Below are 25,725 nucleotides of genomic sequence, written 5' to 3'. Positions count from 1 at the left end.
AGCCTTCCTAGGTTTCCCCCGCTTAGAGGAAACACTTCCTGAGTTCCTGATGGCTGACCCGCATGGTGTTGGGAACCTGAGCCTTTCTGACACCGTGGCATGTTGCTAGGGTATTTTTGTGCGTAGCTCCTTTGAGAAGTGGTTAGGTGCTCAAGGCTAGCTGCTACATAGCCTCTCCATTCGACTTAGAAAATGAGAGGGTCAGACTTGACATGGTGTTTGGACGCCATGTAAAATCAAAGGAAGTCGACTTGGGCTTTGCTTATTAAACAGTGCCTATTATGGTGAAATTAAACGTCTGAAGGAATGTGGTTGAGTCGTAATCTTAAGGAACATGACGATTTGCCCCTCAGTTTTGCGTTTTATGTCCTCAGATTCATAGCTACCTATACGCTAAGCCCTCAATCAATGACTTCACATTTATTTGGTGTCTGCTTAAGGATAATCAGTCACTTTCTTAGCAGCTGACTTCCTTAAAACCCTATTAAGATAGGTTAAGTCACAATTAGGATTTTGTCTAAGGCTCCTGGTAGCGGCACATTGCATAATAAGCTTAATGTTCATTTAGGGAAGCAAATCTGGGATGCTGAAACACTGGATGAAACGTAGCGCTTAGGTTTATATTTTGATTTTTTGACATCTAAAAGTATCCCTAGGCTAAATTCATTAAGTACGCATGGTATTAGGATACTTGGCAACAGTATTTAAAAATAGTTGAAAAGGTGTTTGGGTAAGAATTATTTCCGTCATTTGAATTACCGAATCTCTGGGTCTGAAACATCAACCTATCAGTAGTTTTAGACTTGGGGAAAATGGAGCTGGAGCCTCAAGTCTCAGGGACAGCGTTTGAAACTCCATTAAATAATTCATCATGAGGATTAAACTTTCCTGTTACTACTATTAGTTTTGCTTGGTGCCAAGCACTGTTGAAGGGACTTAGCTTATCTTATCAGGAGTCAAATTAATGTCATTCGGGTAAAAGTGCATTGAGTGTAAGGAGAGCACCTCTAAGATGTAGTTGACCTATGTCCCGTCCCTCAGCGCCACTAGGCTTACTTGAATCCTTGTTACAGTGTCCTCTCCAGTGGGCAAAGCTAACTTCTCAGTGGCCTGGTGGGAGAATTTCTTCTTGAGTAAATAAGTATTTTTCCAGGTTTTGTTGTTTTGGCCTTCCAGTTGTCTGACTTCAGCCTCATGGCCTCACTTCTTCATTTCAATTAAAAAAAAAAAATACTTCCTGGAAATTGCTGTGTAAGGTTAAGGGTTCTGCACATACAAAGGTTGAGAGGATATAGTCTTTTCGGCCGGGTGCAGTGGCTCACGCTTGTAATCCCAGCACTTTGGGAGGTCGAGGCGGGTGGACACTTGAGGTCAGGAGTTCGAGACCAGCCTGACCAACATAGTGAAACCCCGTCTCTACTAAAAATACAAAAATTAGCCTGGCATGGTGGCACGCGCCTGTAATCCCAGCTACTCGAGAGGCTGAGGCATGAGAATCGCTTGAACCCAGGAGGCAGAGGTTGCAGTATGCTGAGATTGTACCACTGCACTCTAGCCTGGGTGACAGAGTGAGACTGTGTCTCAAAAAACCAACCACAAAAAAGAGGATATAGACTTTTCTTTTCCTCAAGCAGCTTGTGGTCTAGTGTGAGAGACTCATTTGTAGAAGAGTAATTACATTATGGTGTGATAAATGCAATGATAGAAATACGTATAAGGTGTGGACATAGGAAATAGGCTATGATTACCTGTTGGAAAGTCTTCCTACAGAATGTGCTCCTTGAACTGGGGTTTAAAAGATGAGTAAGAGTTTTTGCAGGTGGTGCTGAGTGGACAGGAAGACTAGGAAAGAGGAGGCTGACATTTATAGTTGGTGGCATACATGAGCAACAGGTTGAGAATTTGGTATACTCTTGCCATTGCAAATGGTAGAGAGCTTGGCTCAGAGTGTGTACTGAAGGACTTGATGCCCTTCAGTGAGTTTTATCTAAGATACTCTGACCTGAACAGAATTTGAGATGATTGTGCCGGGTCCACTGGGATATCTTACTATCCTTCGTGGGTCATATGGATTCTCCATTAGTGCGTCCCAACTGAAACTTACAGAAAGGGCTTAAGCAGAGAACATGCTTTTTGGAGTACAAAGTGGTATTTCCTTTTGGTATTGCCTGTTCATTGTGCATCCATCCCATAGGCAAATGGTGATACGAAAGCTTTTCCCTCTCTGGTAAGCAGTAACCAGGTTCTGGAAGAAGCGTACCATGCAGCTTTCCCAGTTGCCAGGTTATGATGACACAAAGTCCCAAATGCTTGTGAAGGTTTTTGACCAAGTAGAAAAGCAGAGAACCCCAACCAGTATAATGTGTCAGAATGCTTTTTCCCTTCAGTTGTAAAAGCACCACAACGTTCAACATCTGGAAACCAAGAAAATAGTGAAAAGAACCTTTTTTCATGTGTATAATATTTTAAAAATTGGTTACATGTTATTTTTTGGTATTTCTAAAGTCAGAGACATTTTAGAAGTGAAATCCCTAGTAGGCTGTTGTTTTACCAAGCACACTGAAGTTCCTCGAATACCATTGAAGATGAGCCAGACACTTGTTCTGAGACGTGTCTGGACATCATGGGTTGTGTTAGTCATCTTGTTGATACTTGTTAATTTGGTAACAATGCACAGACTACATACTCTCCCTTACTACTTTATATTAGTGTTCATATTAATCTTATTTCAAATCAAGGTTACGTCTTCATGTAATTTATAGAGTCAGATAATCCTAGAAAGGCTTGCAAGAAAGAAGTGCCAACGTCCTTCCCCAATCATGTTTCCTCCCCTGCAGAGTATCTACTTCAGCCTTAGTAGATTTCCTTGATCTTTGCCTCCAACTCCAAAGAGCATATTTGCTTGACATCTGTATTTGTGTCCCCTACCCCTGTTTCATATGATGTCTCTTCGCTTGACACAGAATAGGTAGGAAGTTCCTAGCTTGCTTTCACCCTCTGCCTTCTCAGTGCAAACGGATCCATGGCTGCCCAAAGTGATATATCCTTAATTTGGTTAGTTCAGTATTGATTGTTCATATTATGACTACATACTGCCATTTACAGCTGGACGAAGTGGTATAATAGGATTGTTTTCCCTTTTCTGGATAACTTTATGTTTTCCTGGGTTATTACAAGTCTTATTTGTTTTTGTTTGCTTGCTGCTTGCTCAGTTTTCTATATTTTATCACTACAATTCAACCCCAAATTCTGAAGCAATTGTCTAAATCTTTCAAGAAATTGCCAGTTTTCTTTTGAAGAAAATTAGTATTCCTATCATTTTATCTTGAATAAATCTCTTCCAGCGCCTCCAATTTGCTGCAGGCTTGTCTGTGCCTGAAATCTTCCTGTAAATCTCATCACTCCCTCTTGTGTTGGAGCCTCACTTTTCTGGAACCTATGTCATTCTCTTGATTTTACTCTCTCACTTTGATGGAGCACATCCTTCACTGGTTGCTGAGAAGTGCATGGCAGATGAAGTTTTGAGAATTTGTATGTACGAAAGTGCTTCATTCTGCTCTTACCCTGAGTAGGAGTTTGGACATCATTTTGCTCCGCTGTCTTTAAGTTTCCAGTGTTGTTGAAGTCTTAAGCCGGTCTGATTCTTTTTTATTGATACGTAACATTTTTAGAGGCTTTGTGTGTGACTATGTTTTTCCTCCATGAAACCTGAAGGTTTTTCTTTCTTTTTTTTCTTCTTCTTTCTTTCTGTTTCTTTTCTTTTGTTTTTTTTTTGAGACACAGCGTCTTGCTCTGTTCCTCAGGCTGTAGTGCAGTGGCGCTGTCATAGCTCACTGCGGCTGCTATCTCCTGGGCTCCAGTGATGCTCCTGCCTTGGCCTCCCAAGTACCTGGGACTACAGGCATGCACCGCCACACCCGGATAATTTTAAAAACTTTTTGTAGACATGAGCTCTCTATGTTGCCCAGGCTGATTTTGAACTCCTGGCCTCAAGTGATTCTCCTGCCTCAGACTCCCGAAGTGCTGGGAGTGAAGGCTTTGCATCTGGCCTCAGAGGCTTTTCTTTCTGTGAAATTCAGAACTCCCAGAGCAGTGATGTCCCTTGGAGACTGTTTTCATCCATCGTCTTGCCTACTCTTTGGTCCTGTTTATTTGCAACTCATGTTCTTCAATGCTGGGCATTTTTGTTGATTTATTGCTTTGATTTCTTCCTATTTGCTTTCTCTCTCTTTCTAGAATTCTACTCTTGGATCTTCTAGATTGGCACTCATAATTTTCTTAAGTTTTTTTTCCCCCTTCTAAGATTTTTGTTTTTGTTTTTATCTTTTAAATTGTAAATTGACAAATTATACTTGTACATATTTAGGGGGTACAAAGTGATGTTATGATTTGTGAATACAATAAATAATAAAATCAAGTTAACATAATTCATCACTTCAAATACTTTCAGTTTTTTTGGTGAAAGCATTTGAAATTTACTCTCAGCACTTTTGAAATCGACATTTTTATTTACTGTATTCACCGTGCTGTACAATATATCTGAACAAAGAAAACCACATTCCTCCTGTCTAGTTGATGTTTTGTACCCTTTGGTTTTTCATTTTCTTTCTGGAAGTTTATCTTCCAGCCCTTCTGCCGAGGTTTTTCTCATTTCTAAGAGCTTTTTCTTGTTCTCTCTATTCCTATTTTATAACCTATTTTTTGTTTCGTGAATGTGGTATCTCCTGTTAACTGTTTGAAGATATTAATGAGGTTTTATTTTTCCCTGTTTTCTTTTTCCTGAAGTCACTGAGGCTGCTCTGGTTTGTTTTGGGGTTTTTGGCTTTTGTCAGCCTTTTCTGGGCTATGCAGTGATGTTCTTGTGCCTGCTCGTGAGTCACAGGGCCTCTGAGCCGTGTCTGTGGCTTGCTGACTGTGGTTTCACTGCAGAGGCACCTGGCCGGGCCATTTCCTTACAGCACCCCTGTCAGCTTCTTTGGGTTTCTTCAGATTCCCCAGAGAAATATCTTGTAGCCCTTTGCCTGGCGAAGTGGCCAAATGAGGAGAGAGGCCTGGGAGCGCAGCAGTAACCGTAGAAGAGCTTACTTCCCTCTTTTCAGAATTGTTTCCCTCCTCTGTAACTGGTGTCCCCAGTCCAAAGATTCTACTTCCCTTTGCAGACAGAAAAGCGATACCATTTTGCCAGGATAGGAGAGGGACTGTGCAGGTTGGCTCTGTGTGGCTGTGCAGAGTTGTGGGGTGCATCTTAGGGATCTTCCTGCGTTTTAAACCTGTCAGGCAACTCTGTTTTTAATTCAGGTCTCCTGGCTTCCCGTCATATTGCTGATTGGCCTTCCCCATTGCCGATACAGGATTCAGCCCTTTTAGGTCTGTTTCCAGTTTCTAGCCTCCAGTATTTTAATGTTCTTACCTCCATTCTTATTCTTTGCTTTTGTGATTTGTATCTTAAAAAAAAATCATTTACTATCATTTTAGTGGTGCTTCAGGAAGTAGTGTAAATGTATTGATCTGACAACTGCCCGTGCTAGAGACACTGTTCCAGGAAGTGGGATACAGTAAGGAAAATGCGAGTGTGTTCTCCTGCACTTTCATGGAGGTCACATTTTGGTAAGGGGTGTCAGGCAGTCAGACCAGCAGATATGCAGTATGTCCAATGTGGACAAGAAGGAAGGAGGAAAATAAAATATCGAGGGGAGTGGAGTGGGGGACACAGTGGCAGTTTGGCATAGTGGGGAGGCCTTGCTGATTGAGCGACAGTTGATTCAAACTTGAGATGAGCAAACAAGCCACGGGCAGCCATCTGGGGAAGAGCGTTCTAAGAGGAATGGACGGGAGGTGAAAAGCACGGGGGCAGGACTGTGTTGTGCACGTTAGAGGAATGTGGAACACCAGTTATTAGACCAGTGTGGAGCAGGGCCAGAGGGTGTAGGAAACGGGCAGGTCAGAGGAGAAGCCAGGGCTCCTAGCAGTCGGTTCTTGATGCCTTTGGAGAGCTGGAGCAGAGTGACTCAGTACTGGTGGTGGATCATAGCGAAGTGACCATGGGCCACACCATTCACGACATTTCTTACTTTTCCCATCACCTGTAGGAGGCAAGTATTGTTGTCATCACAGGTCAAGGTAGACCCTGAGGCAAAGACTAGAGTTAGTGGTTTGGCTCGAGTTTGTGCCTTCAACTGCTTCCCTAACCTGGCCTTGTCAGTCAGCTCCAGTCTACCCCCTACCCAGGTCTGCGTAACCCCCAGAACAGTATACACTGACACTTTTCTGCAAGCACAGTTACCTTTTGGGGGAGCCCCTCTCTTAAAGCAGAGTAGGTTAATGTTTGTGAATGAAACGGAACTTTGGCAGGCTGAGGTGTCTCAGGTCGTCAGCTTACACTGTCTACTGTGTGACTAATTGAGGCAAAAGATGTCCTTTTTAATAGTATTTTCTCATCACTTTTGCCTGGGTGCCCTTTCGGAATGTTATTTTTGGGATACAACTTGAGTTTCACTTAAATTTATAGTTCTTTCTGTTCATTCCTACTGCTCTGTTGCCCAGATGTGGATTTTGCTTTGTCTCACAAGCATTGCTGAAACACTGGTAGAAAGGTGGACGACGGATTGGTTGTGATTAGTTTGATCTTCACAGTAGGGAAATTCAAATGGTCAATAAGCTCAACAAGATTGCTCTCACTGATGATCAGAGTTGCCATTAAAATCGTATTTCCCCCACATCAGGCTGGAAAAAAAAATAAACATGATCATTTTAGTTGTCCTCAAAGGAGAAGAGGACAGGTATTCTGTAATCAGGTGTTGTGAGTGTAACTAGTTAAACTCTTTGGGAGGTGGGCAGTTTTACCTTGGCGATATCTATCAATGCATTGCCTGTAATCATATAATTCCATTTCCAATTCAATTTATCCTATGGGGGTAGAGGCCCAAGTGAGCAGAGGATGTTCTTTTCAGCATTGTTTATAATCGAAAAAAAAAAAATTAGTTCAAGGGTCCTATCAGTAGGGGATTTATTAAGGTATGTTTACTCCACTCAACATGTAGTTGTTAACAAATGAGGTAAATTTGTATTTGATACTAGGAAAGATGGCCATGATGTCTTCAAATGAAAATAAGTGTAGCAGATGGTGAAAGAATACATATAAGATCCTATTTTTATTTAAATCATGTATTAAAATTATAATTAAAGTATAATTAAAATTACAGTTTTGAAGGTATACTTTAGATTTATTTCTTGGGAAAGCCTCATGGGGGGTTGCCAGTTTTTACATTGTTTTGTTGAGTTATATTTTAGAATATTTTTAAAGCTATAAAATCAAGTTCCTTGGTAGACCATCACTACAGCAAGCCCACTGCAGTATTAATCTATTAATGCGGCCAATGTTAATTAAACCATTATTCGTTTAGCCCCTACCCATCCCATTCCAGTCTCTCAGGAGGCTTAGCTGTGTCTCAGAGACCCCCGTGCTATGGCCGCAGGTCTCTCCTGGGGCAAGAAGAGGTTAAGAAGTGGCTGATGCCAAAGTCAACAGTCAGCAAGCAGAGTGAGCAGTCTTGATGTCTTGATGAATTCTTTCTTTTTTTTTTTTTCGAGACGGAGTCTCGCTTTGTCGCCCAGGCTGGAGTGCAGTGGCGCAATCTCGGCTCACTGCAAGCTCTGCCTCCTGGGTTCACGCCCTTCTCCTGCCTCAGCCTCTCCGAGTAACTGGGACTACAGGTGCCCGCCACCATGCCCGGCTAATTTTTTTTTGTATTTTTAGTAGAGACAGGGTTTCACCGTGGTCTCGATCTCCTGACCTCGTGATCCGCCCGCCTCGGCCTCCCAAAGTGCTGGGATTACAAGCGTGAGCCACCGCGCCCGGCCTGAATTCTTTCAAATAAGCATTTTTCAGATCTACTCTAGGGCTTGCCGTTTCCCTCTGTTGTAGTCTCAGAAGTTCTTGAGGTAGACCTTGTGAGACCTGCAGCAGTACTTGCTGTCTTAGGTACAGAAGGCAAGATACTGATTCTTTCTCCCTGACTCAACGAAGAGTTGAGATGTTTATCCAGGTTAGGATGACGCTGCCCCCCTGTGCCCCCCCCCCCCCAAAAAAAAAGAAAGGATGGTGTCTTTGACTGGACTGGGAGTCGGGAGACCTCACTTCAATTTTGGGCTTTTCTTTTTTTTTTTTTAATAGGTTCAGAGCTACTCCCTGGACCTGTTCTTATCAGCCTTATGACTTGGGGCCTTGGGATCCTTTTTTTTTTTTTTTTTTTTTTTTTAATTTACTGAGACGGAGTCTCTCCCTGTCGCCCAGGCTGGAGTACAACGGCATGATCTCGGCTCACTGCAACTTCTGCCTCCCGGGTTCAAGCAATTCTCCTGCCTCAGCCTCCCGAGCAGCTGGGACTACAGGCAGGCACCACCATGCCCAGCTATTTTTTGTATTTTTAGTAGAGACGGGGTTTTGCAGTGTTGGCCAGGCTGGTCTTGAATTCCTGACCTCAAATGATCTACCAGCCTCGGCCTCCCAATCAAGTGCTGTGATTATAGGCATGAGCCACTGCTCCCAGCCTGAGTTGGGGTACTTTTTGACCTGTAGGACTTCAGCTCCTTCCTTTTAAAAATAAGAAAGCTGAGGCCAGGCGCAGTGTCTCACGCCTGTAATCCCAGCAGTTTGGGAGGCCGAGGCAGGCAGATCACCTGAGGTCAGGAGTTCAAGACCAGCCTGACCAACATGGAGAAACCCCGTCTCTACTAAAAGTACAAAATTAGCTGGGCATGGTGACTCATGCCTGTAAACCTAGCTATGGGAGGCTGAGGCAGGAGAATTGCTTGAACCTGGGAGGCAGAGGCTGCAGTGAACCGAGATCACGCCATTGCACTCCAGCCAGGGCAACAAGAGCAAGACTCCGTCTCAAAAAAAAAAAAAAAAAAAAAAAGCTGAATCTTTGGGTTTTTCATTTTTCATTTTATTTTTTTAAAACAGATGCTTCAGAACCTGGGTAACTCAGTTTATCAGAAGTTCAGTTTTCAAGTTTGGAAGGCTAACACTTGGAGCTGATAGTCACTCATAAAACATCTGATTTTGGGATCACTTTTAAGAGTCCATGAGTGATATAAAAATCCTCACCTATTAAAGCTTTTTGGCCGGGCGCGGTGGCTCACACCTGTAATCCCAGCACTTTGGGAGGCCAAGGTAGGTGGATCACGAGGTCAGGAGATCGAGACCATCCTGGCTAACACGGTGAGACCCCGTCTCTACTAAAAATACAAAAAATTAGCTGGGCTCGGTGACAGGCACCTGTAGTCCCAGCTACTCGGGAGGCTGAGGCAGGAGAATGGCGTGAACCCGGGAGGCAGAACTTTGCAGTGAGCCGAGATCCCGCCACTGCACTCCAGCCTGGGCGACAGAGCGAGACTCCATCTCAAAAAAACAAAAAAACAACTTTTTATTCATTGCTTCCTATATACCAGTCATCACGCTATTTATTTCTAGCAGTGGTTATCACCAGGGTGATTTTTGTTACCCAGGGCACATCTGGCAGCGTCCAGAGACCTTTGTGGTTGTCATGACCTACAATCATCTAGTGGTTGTGGCCAGAGATGCTTACATCCTGTGGTGCACAGGGCAGTCCCTGCAACAGAAGTATTCGACTCAAAATGTCAGCAGCGCTGAGGTTGAGGAGTCCAGCTGTAAAGGGTCAGTCCTTGAAAGGGCTCTAGGGTATAGCCATCACAGGCCCCATTTTTTTTGTTTGGAAAGAGTAGAGCCTGGCCAGGTCCAGTGGTTCACGCCTGTAATCCCAGCACTTTGGGAGGCCAGGGCGGGTGGACCACCTGAGGTCAGGAGTTCGAGACCAGCTTGGCCAACATGGTGAAACCCCATCTCTACTAAAAATACAGAATTAGCTGGGTTTAGTGGCACATGCCTGTAGTCACAGCTACTCGGCAGGCTGAGACAGGAATATAACTTTAACTCAGGAGTTGGAGGCTGCAGTGAGCCAAGATCGCGCCACTGGACTCTAGCCTCGGAGAGACAGAGCGAGACTGTGTCTCAAAAATTAAAAAGTAGAGCCTGGTAGAGTGAAGCCACTTGCAGGAGTCGTTTAGTTAGGGCTGTATTGCCTTACAGTGCTGGTGTCCTCACAGATGATAATAGTAATAAAAAACTCCACACCTGTTTACTGTGTGCCAGCTCGGGTTAAGCGCTCTCTATGTATAAGCTCATGGTAACACAAAAGGCATTAATATCAACTCCTTTTTACAGGAGAGGAGACAGGCCCGATCAAGGTCTGTAATTATTTCTTCTTTTTGTTATCTTGGCCCTTAGCTTTTAGAAGTTCACACATTTAAACATTCTATCTTGACAGATTTACCCAGCGTTTGAGTGTCTGTGGGGCTTCTCTAAAGCGCAGGGTCAAAGGGGATATCCTGCCCACACAGCACTTTCTAGTTCAGGAGTGGGACCAAACAGGCCTTTGCAGCAAGATAGGTATTTGGTGCCGAAATACACGCTGTAAAGTTGTCCTGTGTTTATTGGAATTTTGAATATCTTTCATTGATTCAATTGGCATTTATTTTTCACCAAGTACATATTCAGCAAATACGTTTTGGAAAAACAGTGAACAAATCAAAGTCCCAGCCCTAAAGCCATTTATGCACTCACGGCCTATCTCTGCAGTAACCTGCTGCTTGTTAGCACTGGGACCAAGTCCATCTGTGGCTGCCTTCGGGGGATTGGCTTCTAGTCTAGACTCTTGCTGGATTAGTGTTTCCATCATTCTGCCAAGGATCCAGCTCTAAGGCTGATAGCCACCTCCCTGAATTCATGTGATGGATGCACAAGCCTCTTTTTTTTTTTTGAGACGGAGTCTCGCTCTGTCGCCCAGGCTGGAGTGCAGTGGCGCGATCTCGGCTCACTGCAAGCTCCGCCTCCCGGGTTCACGCCATTCTCCTGCCTCAGCCTCTCCAAGTAGCTGGGACTACAGGCGCCCGCCACCACGCCCGGCTAATTTTTTGTATTTTTAGTAGAGACAGGGTTTCACCGTGGTCTCGATCTCCTGACCTCGTGATCCGCCCGCCTCGGCCTCCCAAAGTGCTGGGATTACAAGCGTGAGCCACCGCGCCCGGCCAGATGCACAAGCCTCTTGGACTAACTCCCCTCTTCATTTTACTGCTTCCACCCCAAGCCTGGGTTACGCGTGAAGCCATTGATGTGCTGTTAATGTATTGGTGATGCTTTTACTTGGTTTGGATCCCTATGGCTTAGCAGAGTAACTTGATCATGGCAGGTGCCATATACATATTTTGAGGGATGAACAGATAGGATAGTGTTGATTGCTGAAAAGGTAATGATCTGGCCGGGCATGGTGGCTTATGCCTGTAATACATACACATGCACTTTGTAATTCTAGCATTCTGGGAAGCTGAGGCAGGAGGATCACTGGAGCCTAGGCGTTTGAGACCAGCCTGGGCAACAAAGTGAGACCCCCATCTCTACAAAATATAGAAAAAAATTAGCTGGGCCTGGTGGCATGCCTTAGTGGTCCCAGCTACTCAGGAGGCTGAGGTGGGAGGCACGTTTGAGCCCAGGTCGAGGCTGCAGTGAGCTGTACTCACACCACTGCACTCCATTCTAGGTGACAGAGGGAGACTCTGTCTCCAAAAAAGAAGTAATATTCTGAACTTCTCCTTTCTTGACTTTTTGGTGAGTTATAATGGGCTGCCAGAATCTAGATCAGCTTTTTAGGCTCTGAAGGATATGCTTCATGTAGAAATAATCCAGTCTGAAGGCCAGGTCTCAAGGTGTCGCTTTTGTATTCTTGGATGATGTCGAATGTGTGGTCTCGACAAATGGCTTTGTGGAGTAGCTTTCTCCAGAGACTTGCATGTGCTTGGATTAACAAACTTGCGATCCAGGTATGCTAAGCAGGTGCGTTCTGTGAACAAGCTCAGTATTGAGGGCCCTGTTGTCCTCGAGGCAGCCAAGTGTTCTTGTATACAGCTGTCCTGTGTAGCAGGTTAAGTGCTGCCTCTCTTCCTCTTGCTTGTTTTCTGTGATGTGTCACCTTTCTTGGCATGATACCTTTGTCCAATCTTCCAGCGTCCTGTTGTATGGTGTGGGTGGGCTGGGGATTGCATAAATGAATTGGAGCAGTGACGTTCTTGGCTTTGCTCTGTCCGTGAGAGAGGACCCTGCACCATCTGGGGCTCCTGGAGTGCCACCCTGCACCGGCAGGACGCACCTCTTCCTGGCCCTGCTGTCGGCCTCTAAACACAGTGCAGGCTGACTTTCTTGTCACAGCTCGTTTGGCTGGCTGGACCAAATGCTACTTGTTTCTTTCTGGAGTGAGGAAATAACTTCAACTTCAGCGTGTATTATCTCAGCTGCAGAAGCTGTTCTAAATGCCCTTCTAGGGAACTTTTGCAGTGTGAATTTAGTGGTTGTGCTGCGTGTTAGTCCTGCCCAACATTAGGTCCAGGTAGCTAGAGTTAAGTCATTGGGCATTGGTTGGGCACTGTGAGCAAAGACTCTCTTACCTCGGGCCAGGCACAGAAGGACACAGTGGCTGAGCTCACCTGCTCATTGGTCGTCCTTCGAACCTCTGAGTGCGGTTCCTCGGGGAGAGAAAGCAGTCTTCTCGTGGGTGCCAAGACAGCAGCTACCTGCATAGCAACCGCTCCTGGCCTATTAGGAGATTTACATGTGGAGACTCTGGAGAGAGCTGCACTTCTAAAGGGGTTGCCACAACAGACAGCCTTAGGGGAAATGGGGAAACTGGAGAAAAGGGCTCTTATCCCAAAAGGACCAGATCCATTGGGACAGATAGAGGTAAGGAGGCAAAGAGAAAGCAACAGTAGAAATGTAAAATTGGGAGAAATAGTTTTTGAAAGGGGGTTGTTTATTTGGCACTTTTACCAATTTGTTTTGAAACAATCTCAGTCTGTCGCCCAGGCTGGAGTGCAGTGCTGTGATCACAACTCACTGCAGCTTCTAACTCCTGGGCTCAAGTAATCCTCCTGCTTCTGCCAAGTACCTAGGACTATAGGGTGCCTGGCTAATTTTTATTTTTTTGTCAAAATGGAGTTTTGCTATGTTGCCCAGGCTGGTCTTGAACTCCTGGACTCAAGCAGTCCTTCTGCTTCAGCCTCCCAAAGTGCAAAGTGCTGGGATTACAGGTGTGAACCACCTAACCTGGCCTCTAGTTTGTTTGACACAGGGTCTTGCTCAGTCCCTCTAGCTGGAGTACAGTGACACTGTCATAGCTCACTGCAGTCTCGAACTCCTGGGCTCAAATGATCCTTTTGCCTGCGCCTCCTGAGTAGCTGGGAGGCATACTGCTAGCCTGTGCCTGGCTAATTAAAATTTTTTTTTTTTTTTTTGTAGAGATGGGAGTTGTGGGGGGTCTCACTCTGTTTTGCTATATTGCCCAAGCTGATCTTAAACTTCCGACCTCAAGCAGTCCTCCCACCTCGGCCTCCCAAAGTGTTGGGATTACAGGTGTGAGCCACTGTGCCTGGCCCTTGGCCTCTTTTACCATTTTTGAAATTGAGGTTTTGAAGCAAGTGACTTGCTCAGAAACAGTTCTACCCTTTAGGGCTTCCTTTTCAATATTATAAGATGTGTGGTTTCTGATTTATTTATTAGAATGGGAAACTTTTTACCTTGTTTAACTTTTTCTTCAAAAATTAAAAAAGAAAACAAAACAAAGGGAAAGGATGGCCCTTTGGGATCTTTTCTGCCTGTCTGCTGTAACCATTCGACAGTTGAGAACCGTGTTACTTGGTGTCTTGTAGCTTGTAAATAGAAGACTGAAGTGTGTGTGAGTGGAACCTTAAAATTCACTTTTCCTTTGCTTTGTCTTCTTTATGCTGGAGTTTGCTGACTCCTGAGTGTATATTATTAGATGATTACAAGTGTGTACTATTCACCCCAGTATTTGGTGGCTAGTGTGAACAAAATGAAATACACTGCATCATCCAAATGTGTTTTATTTTGTAGCAATGTGTATATTACTCTTAATTTTCACTCTTCTTATGTTATATGCTTTCTAATTTTATTAATACCTAGGTCATTTGACTGTTTCAAATGATATTACTGATTTAATTATATTTACTTTTTAAACATTTGCTGATAAGTAGAAGATTAGGTGGTTTTGTAGCATTGGTTTAAATCAGTATATGTGTGGCCGGGCGCGGTGGCTCACGCCTGTAATCCCAGCACTTTGGGAGGCCTAGGCGGGCGGATTACAAGGTCAGGAGATCAAGACCATCCTGGCTAACACGATGAAACCCCGTCTCTACTAAAAATAAAAAATAAAATAAAATAAAAATAGCCGGGCCTGGTGGCGGGCGCCTGTAGTCCCGGCTGCTGGGGAGGCTGAGGCAGGAGAATGGCGTGAACCCAGGAGGCGGAGCTTGCAGTGAGCAGAGATGGCGCCATTGCACTCCAGCCTGGGCGACAGAGCGAGACTCGTCTCAAAAAAAAATAATAATAATAATAATAATCAGTATGTGTGCACGAAATCAATTCACTTTGAAGAATACAATTTGTTTCTTTTGAAACAAGGCTTCTATTTTGATCTAATTGCTCATGCTTGGAGCTGCATGGCCAGCCCGAGACCCAAGTTCTGTGTTCCCTTTGTGGTCTGCACAACGAGCTCAGCAGACTGCCGGCTGCCTATGTACGGGGCTCCGGGGCGTCCCCAGGTTCAGCCCTGCAGTCTGAGAGAGAGGAGGACCTGGCCTGTGAAGGACTGAGGTGGTGATGTGGAGGTCTTTTCTCCTCCATCAAATCTTGCCCCAGTTACCTTGTGTAGTATTTAGATTGTTGTTATCAGTTGCTCATATGGCTTTATTGAAGGCTGGTTTAGCAGCATATTTAGAACTTATTTGGCATGCATTCGAATTCTTCGAGTGTTTTAATTCCAGTATGTACTTAGCTTGTCTTCTCTACCTGCTCCCAGTCTTGAAGTGGGAATGTGTGTGTGTGCGTGTGTGTTTTCCTTAAGCCCTTGCTGATTGATGCAGTCACTTGCTTTCACCCTGCTTAAATATTCCTAACTCTTGTTGGGCAGTGTTCCTGTTACGTGTCGTGGGTTACTCTTACTTGCCTAGTGTCTGAGTTTTGCCTTTTGTTCGTTTTTTAGGGCAGTGTGCGATTGGGGCTCAGCCGTGCTAGTGGCTGGCCCAGATGGAGCATGTGGGGGGGGGCGGGGGCGCCAGCCTTCTAGGAAGAACTGGGCGGGGTGGGGGGAGTTCCCCATGTGGACCTCGAAGTTGTTTGGGATGTGCTGCTGTGCATATCTAGGTTGTGCTGTGGCTTTCTTGTCACTTTCCGGTGGTTTAAAAATCTACTTTCTCATGAAAGAACGTGAACCAGAAAAAAAAAAATCTTTTATGAAGTTTGAGAAAATGATTGGGTGACAGACTTTAGTATCATGACAATATCTTAGTATAATAATACCTTTATGCTTTGCTATATAAAGTTTGGGTACAATGTGCATTCATTTTGTAGTTGAACTCGTGATTAAACAGATATAGTCAAAATTTGTTTTTTGTTTGTTTGAGACGGAGTCTCGCTCTGTCCCCCAGGCTGGAGTGCAGTGGCGGGATCTCGGCTCACTGCAAGCTCCGCCTCCTGGGTTCACGCCGTTCTGCTGCCTCAGCCTCCCCAGTAGCTGGGACTACAGGTGCCCGCCATCGTGTGTGGCTAATTTTTTGTGTTTTTAGTAGAGATAGGGTTTCACCGTGTTAGCCAGGATGGTCTCGATCTCCTGACCTCGTGATCCACCCGCCTAGGCCTCCCAGAGTGCTGGGATTATAGGCATGAGCCACCGTCCCGGCCCCAAATTTGGGTTTTGACTTTGAACTGGAATGGTCAGTGTTATCTGCCATCCCTCTCCTATATTGATGTTTATTTCCAAATTAGGGTGTTTAGTTTTTCTTTTTTTTTTTTGAGATGGAGCCAGGCTGGAGTTCAGTGGTGTGATCTTGGCTCACTGCAACCTCCACCTCCTGGGTTCAAGTGATTCTCCTGCCTCAGCCTCCCGAGTAGCTGGTACTAGAGATGCATGCCACCATGCCTGGCTAATTTTTGTATTTTTAGTAGAGACGGTTTCACCATATTGGTCAGGCTGGTCTTGAACTCCTGACCTTGTGATCCACCCACCTCGGCCTCCCAAAGTGCTGGGATTACAGGCGTGAGCCACCGCGCCCGGCCTTAGGGTGTTTAGTTTTTCTAATCACAGTTGTAGTACATATCCTCCATTAGTTTTTTTAAAAAACGATCTTGAATTTACAGAGGAGGTACAGGTACCGTACAGCTCTTTATCCGAACCACCTGAGAGTAAGTTGGGACCACGAGACCTCACCCTGGGATATTTTCGTATGTTTACTTATAGACAAGACACCTTCCTCCTTAACCGCAATACAGCCATCAAAGTCTGGAAATCAACATGAATGCGTTGCCACCTTCTGATCAGGCAGCCCATTCGCATTCCACTGAAAGGATCTAGCTCAGAATCACAGTTCATTGTCAGATCTCTTTAGTCTCTTTCAAACTGGAATGGTTCCTCTGCCTGAGCTTGACACCTTTAATGATTACCAGCAGTTATTTTGTGGGGTCCATTATTGTGGGTTTGTTTGGTGTTTCCTTTTGATTAGATCTAGGTTTTGCGCCTCTGGCTGGAACAGTACAAGGAGGCGGCTGGGTTCTTCTCTGCATCCTATCAGGTGGTGCAGAATTCAGTTAGTCCCCTTGGTGGTGATGTGCACTGCACTTGCTTGATTCAGGTGCTGCCTCCAGGCTTCTCCACTGTGAAATCTTTGTAATTGTTAAGTATATAGTAGGGAGATACTTTTGAAATAAAATCCAACTTTCAGTTATCTCAACTGTCTCAACTTTAATCAGAGTTCAATTTACTTAATTATATCAATATTGGCTCATGGTTTCCCTAGTTAATTCGGTTGATTATTATCCTTTTACCATGATTTTATTTGATATTCATCATCTCAGGTTTGACCCATGAGAGCCCCTCAAGCTCCCGTGTCCTTTATTTATTTATTTATTTTATTTTTTTATTTTTTTGAGAGTGAGTCTCGCTTTGTCGCCCAGGCAGGAGTGCAATGGTGCCATCTCGGCTGACTGCAAACTCCACCTCCCGGGTTCAAGCGATTCTCCTGCTTCAGCCTCCTGAGTAGCTGAGATTACAGGCGCGCACCACCACGCCCAGCTAATTTTCTGTATTTTTAGTAGAGACACGGTTTCGCCACGTGGCCCAGGCTGGTCTCAAACTTCTGAGCTCAGGCAACCTCCCGCTTCTTCCTCCCAAAGTGCTAGGATTACAGGCATGAGCCACCATGCTTGGCCTGTTTGTTTGTTTGTTTGTTTGTTTGTTTGTTTTTTGAGACAGGGTCTCACTCTGTCCAGGCTGGAGTGCAGTAGTGAGCTCTCGGCTCACTGCAAACTCAGCCTCCCCGGTAGCTGGGACTACAGACGTGTGCCACCACGCTTGGCTAATTTTTGTATTTTTAGTAGAGAGAAGGTTTCAGCATGTTGGCCGGTCTTGAACTCCTGACCTCAGGTGATCCACCCACCCGCCTTGGCCTCCCAAAGTGCTGGGATTACTGTCTGTGTCCTTCTGATATGTCCTCATTATTCTCTTTCTCTTCTCTTTTCTTTCTTGTACCACAGGATATTCTGGGCTCTTCATGTACCTTCCCTGCCCCAGACCTGGATTCTGCCTTTTCTTCAAGAAGGCTTGCTTCCCTTTTATGGCAGTTGGTTCTCAGAGAAACAGGGTCTAGGCACCAGCTAGGTTGTTGGAGTGTTACTATACCCAGGCCCTCTCAGTCGACAGAGTATGTGTATACATACATATACAAAACATACACATAGATACATGCGTGTGTGTCTCATTTTTTAATATCTCCATGTATTGAAAAGCATGAGTTTATTCCAGTACCGCCATTTCCAGTATAATACCACAGGGTTTATTCTAGTTTCTCGCTTTCCAAGTGGATAACTCCGTTTCCCAACAGTGACAACCTTAGATCCCAGTGTCTCTAATATGTTTACTTCCTTGATTATTCACCCTATATGGAACGAGGCTCCTGTTGTTGACCTTCCTGCTTGGATGCCCGCTGCGTCCTCATCTCACTCAGCTGCTGTCATCCTGCACCTCCACCTACTATGAACATCTTCCTCGCTCCACTCGGGCTTTGATACCCTAGCTATGTAGATATTCTCTTATGTAGAAGCCCATATCCCCAGTTTAAAACAAAAAAAGTCCAAGTCCTATACGCTGTCTTTTTGCAGCTTGATCATTTTCATTTAATGTACAGTAATCTGTGCTTTTTCCAGACTGATACATGAGCCGTTGGATTATTGTTGGTGACAGTGCCTTACTGTGTGGTGTCCACTTCCCACTTAGTATTACTGCCTTCTTGCTGATGCACACTCGTGTTCTTCCCAGTTCTTCGCCTGTAGCATGCTGTCGTGAGCCTCACCTGACACACCTACGCTTCTGTATTCTTTTGCAGGCACTTCTGGAGAGTAGCATTTTTGAAGTGTGATTGCTGAATTAGATTGTATGTTTCTATTTTTTGTTATGTGTTTCTAAATTGCCTTCTAATTTTATACTTCCTCAATGGTTGAGTAGTCTTTTCTCCCCCTTACTGTTATAAACACTGAATGATCACTTTTGTTCATCTTTGCTGATCTCATAAAGGCTGCATGAAGATGAACATCTATTCATGTGTTTGTGGGCAATTTTATATTAATTTTCTGTGATTTGTGTGTTCATATGTCCTAACCTATTCAGATGTTTTCCAGACATTGAAAAACTCCATTTGTATCTTGACTTCTGTATTAGTGTTCTATAAAATTCTTATGCTCTGATAGAGTCAAATAAATCAATATCTTTCTCAGTGGTTTTTACAGTGTATATTGTTGGAGGCTTTTTGCACCCCCAAATCACAGGTTTTCTTCCTTAATCTTCAGCTCTTCAAGGTTTGATTGTTTACATCCAGATCTCCAATCCAGCTGAAATTTATTTTAGAGTGTGTTGTGAGGTAGGGATCAAACTTTATATGTTTTCAAAATGGATGACAAATTGGCCCAATTCCTTGCTGATTTGAAATGGCACTTGTATCAAATAATAAACTCACAGGTACACGTCAGTCTGTTTCATGCATCAAGTGCCTCTTTCTTAGCCAGTAACACCAAGTGCTAATTACCACTGCTTTGTAGTATGCTTTCCTAATTTTAGTTGAATCCCATCTTTTTTTTTTTTTTTTTGCAAAATTTCCTAGCCTGGTTTTATTTTTAGGTGAATTTTTAGGAGAATCCTTGTTAGAGTTAAACAAAAAATCCTACTGGGATGTTGTGTTACTTTCCCAGGGCTGCTGTAACAAATTACCACACATTTGGTGGCTTACAACAGGAATGTATTCTCACAGTTTTGGAGACTGGAAATCTGAAATCTGGCAGGGCCACACTCCCCCTGGGGGATAGGAGAGAGATCGTTCTTTGCTTCTTCCATCTTCCAGCTCCTGCCCCACAGTCCTTGGCTTGCAGCTGCATGGTTCCCACCCCTGCCTCCCTCTTCACGTGGCTTTCTCGTCTGTCATGGGTGGCATTTAGAACCCACCCAGATAATCCAGGATCATCTCCTTATCTTAGTATCTTTCACTTAATCTCATCTGAAAAGACCCCTTTTCCAAGTAAAGTAAAACAAATTTCAGGGATCGGGACTCCCTATCTTTGGGTGGCCATTTTTCAGCCTATCACAGATGGTATTTGGAGTTTGATTGGGGGTGTAGATGAACTTGGAATAGAACAGACATCTTTTGTGATGAATCTCCTGGCTAAGTCTTGGCATCATCTCCATGATTCAGGCTTCTCGTGTATATGTGTGTGTGTAAAATTTTTGTTTTGCCAACTTGCCAAGCTTGCCTTCACTGTTACTAGGGCTTCGTTATAGAGATTTTCTAAAGAGGTCATCTGCAGACAGTGATATTTGTCTCCTTGCTTAATTCTGTCTCTTTAGATGGCCTGTTGGACAGTCTTTGACAATAGTAACATCTTGGTCATTCTGTTATTTATTTTAATACTATAATATTAGCTTTTTAGTAAATATATGTTACTTTGGGGAAATACTGTTCATATAGCCATTTGCTGATGTTAAACTCCATAGAAAGTAAATAATATATGTTGAATTTCATCAGTTTTTTTGGGCATTTTTGAAATGGTCGTTGGTCAGCCACATATATGTTTGTTTGTCCTTTTTTTAATTTGAGACCGAGTTTTGCTCTGTCGCCCAGGCTGGAGTGCAGTGGTGCGATCTCGGCTCACTGCAGCCTCTGCCTCCTGGGTTCAAGCGATTCTCCTGCCTCAGCCTCCCGAGTAGCTGGGATCACAGGCACCCACCACCATGCCTGGCTAATTTTTAGTGTTTTTAGTAGAGATGGGGTTTCACCATGTTGGCCAGGCTGATCTTGAACTCCTGACCTCAAGTGATCCACCTGTCTTGGCCTTCCAAAGTGCTGGGATTACAGGTGTGAGCCACCGTGTCTGGCCTATTTGTCCTCCTTTTAGCCATAAGTATATATTTTCTAATTTTAAAACTGTATCCCTAGAACAGACCATTCTTAGTCATGATGTCTTGTTCTCTAAATTTAGTGATCAATTTATTAGGCTAGTGTTTTGCTTAAAATTTTACATGTTTTCCAGCTTGGGCAATATAGCAAGACCTGCCTCTTGGAGAAAAAATTATCTGGGCATGGTGGTACGCACCTGAAATCGCAGCACCTTAGGAGTCTGAGGTGGAAAGTATCACTTGAGCCCAGGAGTTCAAGGCTGCAGTGAGCTATCTTGCACCACCGTACTGCAGCTTGGGCAGCAGAGCGAGACCGTCTCAAATAAATAAATAATAAAATAAAATAGAAATTTACGTGTTTGTAAAATAGTCTATGATGATTAATCTCTGCAAAATCTACTCATTGTTTTGGGAAGACAAAACGATGCCGATTTTCCTTTGGGGAACAACTCTTTCTACTGTGTATAAGCCATGTGTTTTGGATAGAATGGCTCAGCTGCATGGGTGGACCTGGTTGGCTATGGCTAATAGACATAACACATGCCCTTGGCCCCCTGATTATAGTTATTGGTCCCTAATAAGATCAGAACCCAATTAATGCCAATGAGATACAAAAATAATTTGTGGCACCTGTGAGACAAAGAAGCTCTTATTTCCTTGGGAGCTACCAGAAGATACAATTACTGCCATTTATAACACTTCTTATTTCAAAACCAGGCAAATATAATATTGTATCATTGTAATCTCCGGTGTGTGTTCTTTTCTTCTGTCAGACTAGGGAGAATTAATTGCTCTTCAATTGCTTTTTTCAAAGAAACTGATTTTGGTTTTGATTGACCAAGCAGCTATGTTTCTGTTTTTGTTTTTTTTGAGGCAGGGTCTCGCAATGTCACCCACGCTGGATTGCAGTGGTGCAATCACGGCTCACTGCAGGCTCAACCTCCTGGGCTCAGGCGATCTTCCTGACGCAGCCTCCCAAGTAGCTGGGGACTACAGGCACGTGCCACCATGCCAGGCTAATTTTTTGTATTTTTGGTAGGGATGAGGTTTCTCTATGTTGCCCAGGCTGGTCTTAAACTCCTGGACTCAAGCGATCTGCCTGCCTCAGTCTCCCAAAGTGCTGGGATTACAGGTGTGAGTCACTGCACTTGGCCTGTTTTGTTTTAATTTTTTTTGAGGCAGAGTCTCGCTCTGTCACCCAGGCTGGAGTTCAGTGGTGCAATCACGGCTCACTGCAGGCTCAACCTCCTGGGCTCAGGCGATCTTCCTGCCCCAGCCTTCCAAGTAGCTGGGACTACAGGCATGTGCCACCCAGGCTGGGAGTGCAGTAGCGTGATTATAACTCACTCACTGTAACCTTGAACTCCTGGGCTCAAGGGATCCTCCTGCCTCAGCCTCTCAGTAGCTGGGACTACAGGTGTGTGTCATCATGCATGGCTTTTCTTATTTTATTTTATTTTTTATTTTTTTGTGGAGATGGGGTCTTGCTTTGTTGTCCATGCTGGTCTCAAACTCCTGGGCTTAAGTGATCCCAAAGTGCTGAGATTACAGGTTTGAGACACTGCACCTGGTCTTATATTTCATCAGTTCTTTTATTCCTTCTACTTTGGTTTTCACTTTACATCTTGACTTGAATGCGTAGTTCATTCATCTTCATTAATAAAGTTTACAAGTTTGATTCACCCTCTGAGTGTAGCTTTAGCAATGCTCTGTAGTTGTGAATAAGTGGTACTCTTTGCTGTTTTTCTTTTCTGAGATGGGATCTTGCTTTGTTGCCCAGGCCGAGTGCAGTGGCACAGCTTACTGCAGCCCCAACCTCCCTGCACTCAAGTGATCTTCCTGCCTCAGCCTCCCTAGTTGCTGGAGCCACAGGTGTACACCACCACACCTGGCTAATTTTTTGTTTTCTATTTTTATTTTTGTACAGGCAGTCTCACTATATTGCCCAGGTTTCTTTTCCTTTTTTAAACCTTGTTGGGAAGACTTTGAAATATACCTCAAAATAAAAGAGAATAGAAGAGAATCATATGCCTATCACCCAGCTTTCACAGTTGTCAGCATTTTACTATAGCCCTGCCCACTCCCAATATTTTGTATGTTTCATCTGAGTATTTTAAAGCAAATCTCGGACTTTTAGTCACCTCTAAATACTTTAGCATGTATTTTTTAGGAAATGTGGGCTTTAAAAAACAACCACAATACTTTTATCATAGCTAACAACACCAACCACGCTCCATTAATATTATCTAATATTTATTCTATGTTTGGTTTTCTCCAAATGTCATAAAAAGCCCTTTTATACTTTGTTTGCTTGAATTGAAATCCAAAGAAGGTCTCCACATTGCATTTGGTTTAAGCCTCTTAGCTCTTTGAAAATCTATAACTTGCAGACTCTTTTCCCTTTTTTAGTTTTTGTTTTTAATGCCATTTATTTATGAAGGCAATAGGGTCGTTGTGCTGTGGAATGTCCCAGGTTTGGCATTTGGTTGACTGTGTTGTGGCACTATCTAATGTGTTTTTCTAATCCTCATATTTCCTGTAGCTAGGTCAGGATGCTCAATTGGTTTCAGGTTGTTTGTTGTTTGCGGGGGGTGGGGGGGTGGGGGGGGGGGGGTTTCAAGGATATTCCACAGACTGTGCTTTGTGTTGCACGTTGAGCAGCCAGGTTACATGATGTCGGGTGCAGTGCTGGTAGGTTGAATTATAGAGTTCTTTATCAACCGGTTCTCTACTGGGTGTAACGGCCATTTGCTTGTTGCTTGTACCCGTTATTTAGTTGGTGTATTAGTTTCTATTGCTGCTGTACCAAATTACAGCACTGTGGTGAATCAGTCTCACTGGTGTAGAGTCTGGGTGTCTGGGTGCCATCAGGGAGCTCTGGAGAGAATCCACCTCCTGGCCTTTTCCAGCTCGTGGCAGCCATTTTTTGGCTGTGGCCCTTCCTCCATCATTAGAGCACATGATCTAAAGGACACTTGTGATTGTGGTTAGGTCCCACCCGTATAATCCAAAATGATCTCCCATCTCAAGATTCTTAATTTGTCTGTAACATATCCAAATCCAGAAATTAGGACTTGAATATCTTTGGAGGCCATTGTTCAGCCTACAGCTGACAGTTACAAAGTGAAGATGTTTCTAATTCTGTTCTTATTTAAAGAAGATTTCCCATATCAATTTTGGAGGTTCTGAAATGTGGTTCCTGCTGGGGAGAAAGAACAAATGAATGATTTCTTTCCTTTATCAGTGTTTAAGATGCACTGGAACTAATAGCTTCCAAAGTTGAAGTTCATTTTTGTAGCGTTTCCCCCTAGTATTATAAACCTGTGGATGTGATTGTTCTTAAACCTGTGGATGCCATATTTTGGTGCTTCTGTTGTTCTACCCAAGTTGGCTGGTGTCATCTTTGGGTGTGACCCCTTGGTCTGTGACTGCTCCCTGCCTGCCTGTCACAGGAGGGTGTTGTACCTCGTCCGTGTTCTGCTTAGACCTAGAGTCAGTCATGTTTCTAAGGAACCCCAGTCTCCTGCCGTGAGATGGTGTTTAGACATCAGTCAGTTCAATGTGTATCATTCTCTTATGCTAAAGTCTTGGTTCTTAATGATATTAACTTGCTTACCTATTCTAAATTTTGTGACTCTGCTTTTCACTGATTTGTAGTAGCCGATGATGCTTAAGCATCTTTTATTCCCTTTCTAGATGGAGGTATCTTTGAAAAGTAAAGAGCCTCATATAATACAGAGCTTCCCCCTCCTGCAGATAACCCTCACAAACATTTAGCATGTGTCTGTCCAGAGTTTCCTGTTAAAACACACTTTTGGAGGTATGTAGTGTATGAATAAGTGCCATTTTCATGGCACATATTTTTCATACAATATATCTTACAGTAACGATACTAACATTAGGATATATCCCATTTGGAATATATTGTCAAATTATTGTGTTTTAAAGTTAAAGAATTAGGCTGGGCGCGGTGGCTCAAGCCTGTAATCCCAGCACTTTGGGAGGCCAAGGCAGGCGGATCATGAGGTCAGGAGATCGAGACCATCCTGGCTAACACGGTGAAACCCCGTCTCTACAAAAAATTAGCCAGGCGTGGTGGCGGATGCCTGTAGTCCCAGCTACTCAGGAGGCTGAGGCAGGAGAATGACATGAACCCAGGAGGCGGAGCTTGCAGTGAGCCGAGATCGCGCCACTGCACTCCAGCCTGGGTGACAGAGCGAGACTCCGTCTCAAAAAAATAAAAAATAAAATAAAATAAATTTAAAAAAAAGTTAAATAATTCTCTGATGCTTAGGCCGCCGATGTAACATTGTTAGATACATTTGTTTCCATTTTCTGTGTAAACTTTTTATTGAGGTATAATAAACATGCACTTTTTAATGTATATAGCTCAGTGAATTTTCACTAACAACTCAGTCATATAACCAGCATTGAGATAAAGAAGTGGAACGTTTTATTTTTAGAGTTTAGAGTCTCTGATTTTTTTTTTTTTGTTTTGAGACAGAGTTTTGTTCTTGTTGCCCAGGCTGGAGTGCAATGGCGCGAACGCAGCTCACCACAACCTCCACCTCTCGGGTTCAAGCATTTCTCCTGCCTCAGCCTCCCGAGTAGCTGGGATTACAGGCATGCACCGCCACGCCCGGCTAATTTTGTATTTTTAGTAGAGACGGGGTTTCTCCATGTTGGTCAGGCTGGTCTCGAACTCCTGACCTCAGGTGATCCACCCACCTCGGCCTTTCAAGGTACTAGGATTACAGGCATAAACCACTGTGCCCGGCCTCTTCTGATTTTTATGGTACTAAAACAGAGCTGTCACTCTTGTTCTGTTCAGATGAGCTTGACTTCCATCCCTGTCCCCTGTCCCTTCTTTCCTTACCCCATCATTTTCTTCTCTTATTTCTTTCTGAAAATATAAACAGACATACACATTTGTATTTCTGACTCTTTCTTACAGAAAGGTAGCATACCCTGCACCTGCTGGCCTCTGTTGCTCTTTTCATTAACTGTGTACGCTGAAGACTATGCATAGTAGTGTATGGAGGCTTTCCTCCTACCTTTATGCTATGTGTTGTTTCACTGCAAGGACACAGCATGGTTTCTTCAGCCCATCTGCATATTGAGTCCACCATACTCACCCCACATTGAT

General features: G+C 43.9%; 1 protein-coding gene across 2 annotated transcripts in view; it reads left to right on the top strand.

Annotated features, from left to right (window-relative positions):
• HDLBP (high density lipoprotein binding protein) overlaps nucleotides 1-25,725 on the top strand; it is an 89,722-nt gene that overhangs the window by 898 nt on the left and 63,099 nt on the right. The gene's annotated exons all lie outside the window — the stretch shown is intronic.

Source organism: Nomascus leucogenys, chromosome 22a (genome assembly GCF_006542625.1).
Source record: "Nomascus leucogenys isolate Asia chromosome 22a, Asia_NLE_v1, whole genome shotgun sequence".
Taxonomy (NCBI): Eukaryota; Metazoa; Chordata; class Mammalia; order Primates; family Hylobatidae; genus Nomascus; species Nomascus leucogenys.
Note: the sequence above shows the minus strand (reverse complement) of the source record. Positions and strands in the feature narration are given on the sequence as shown.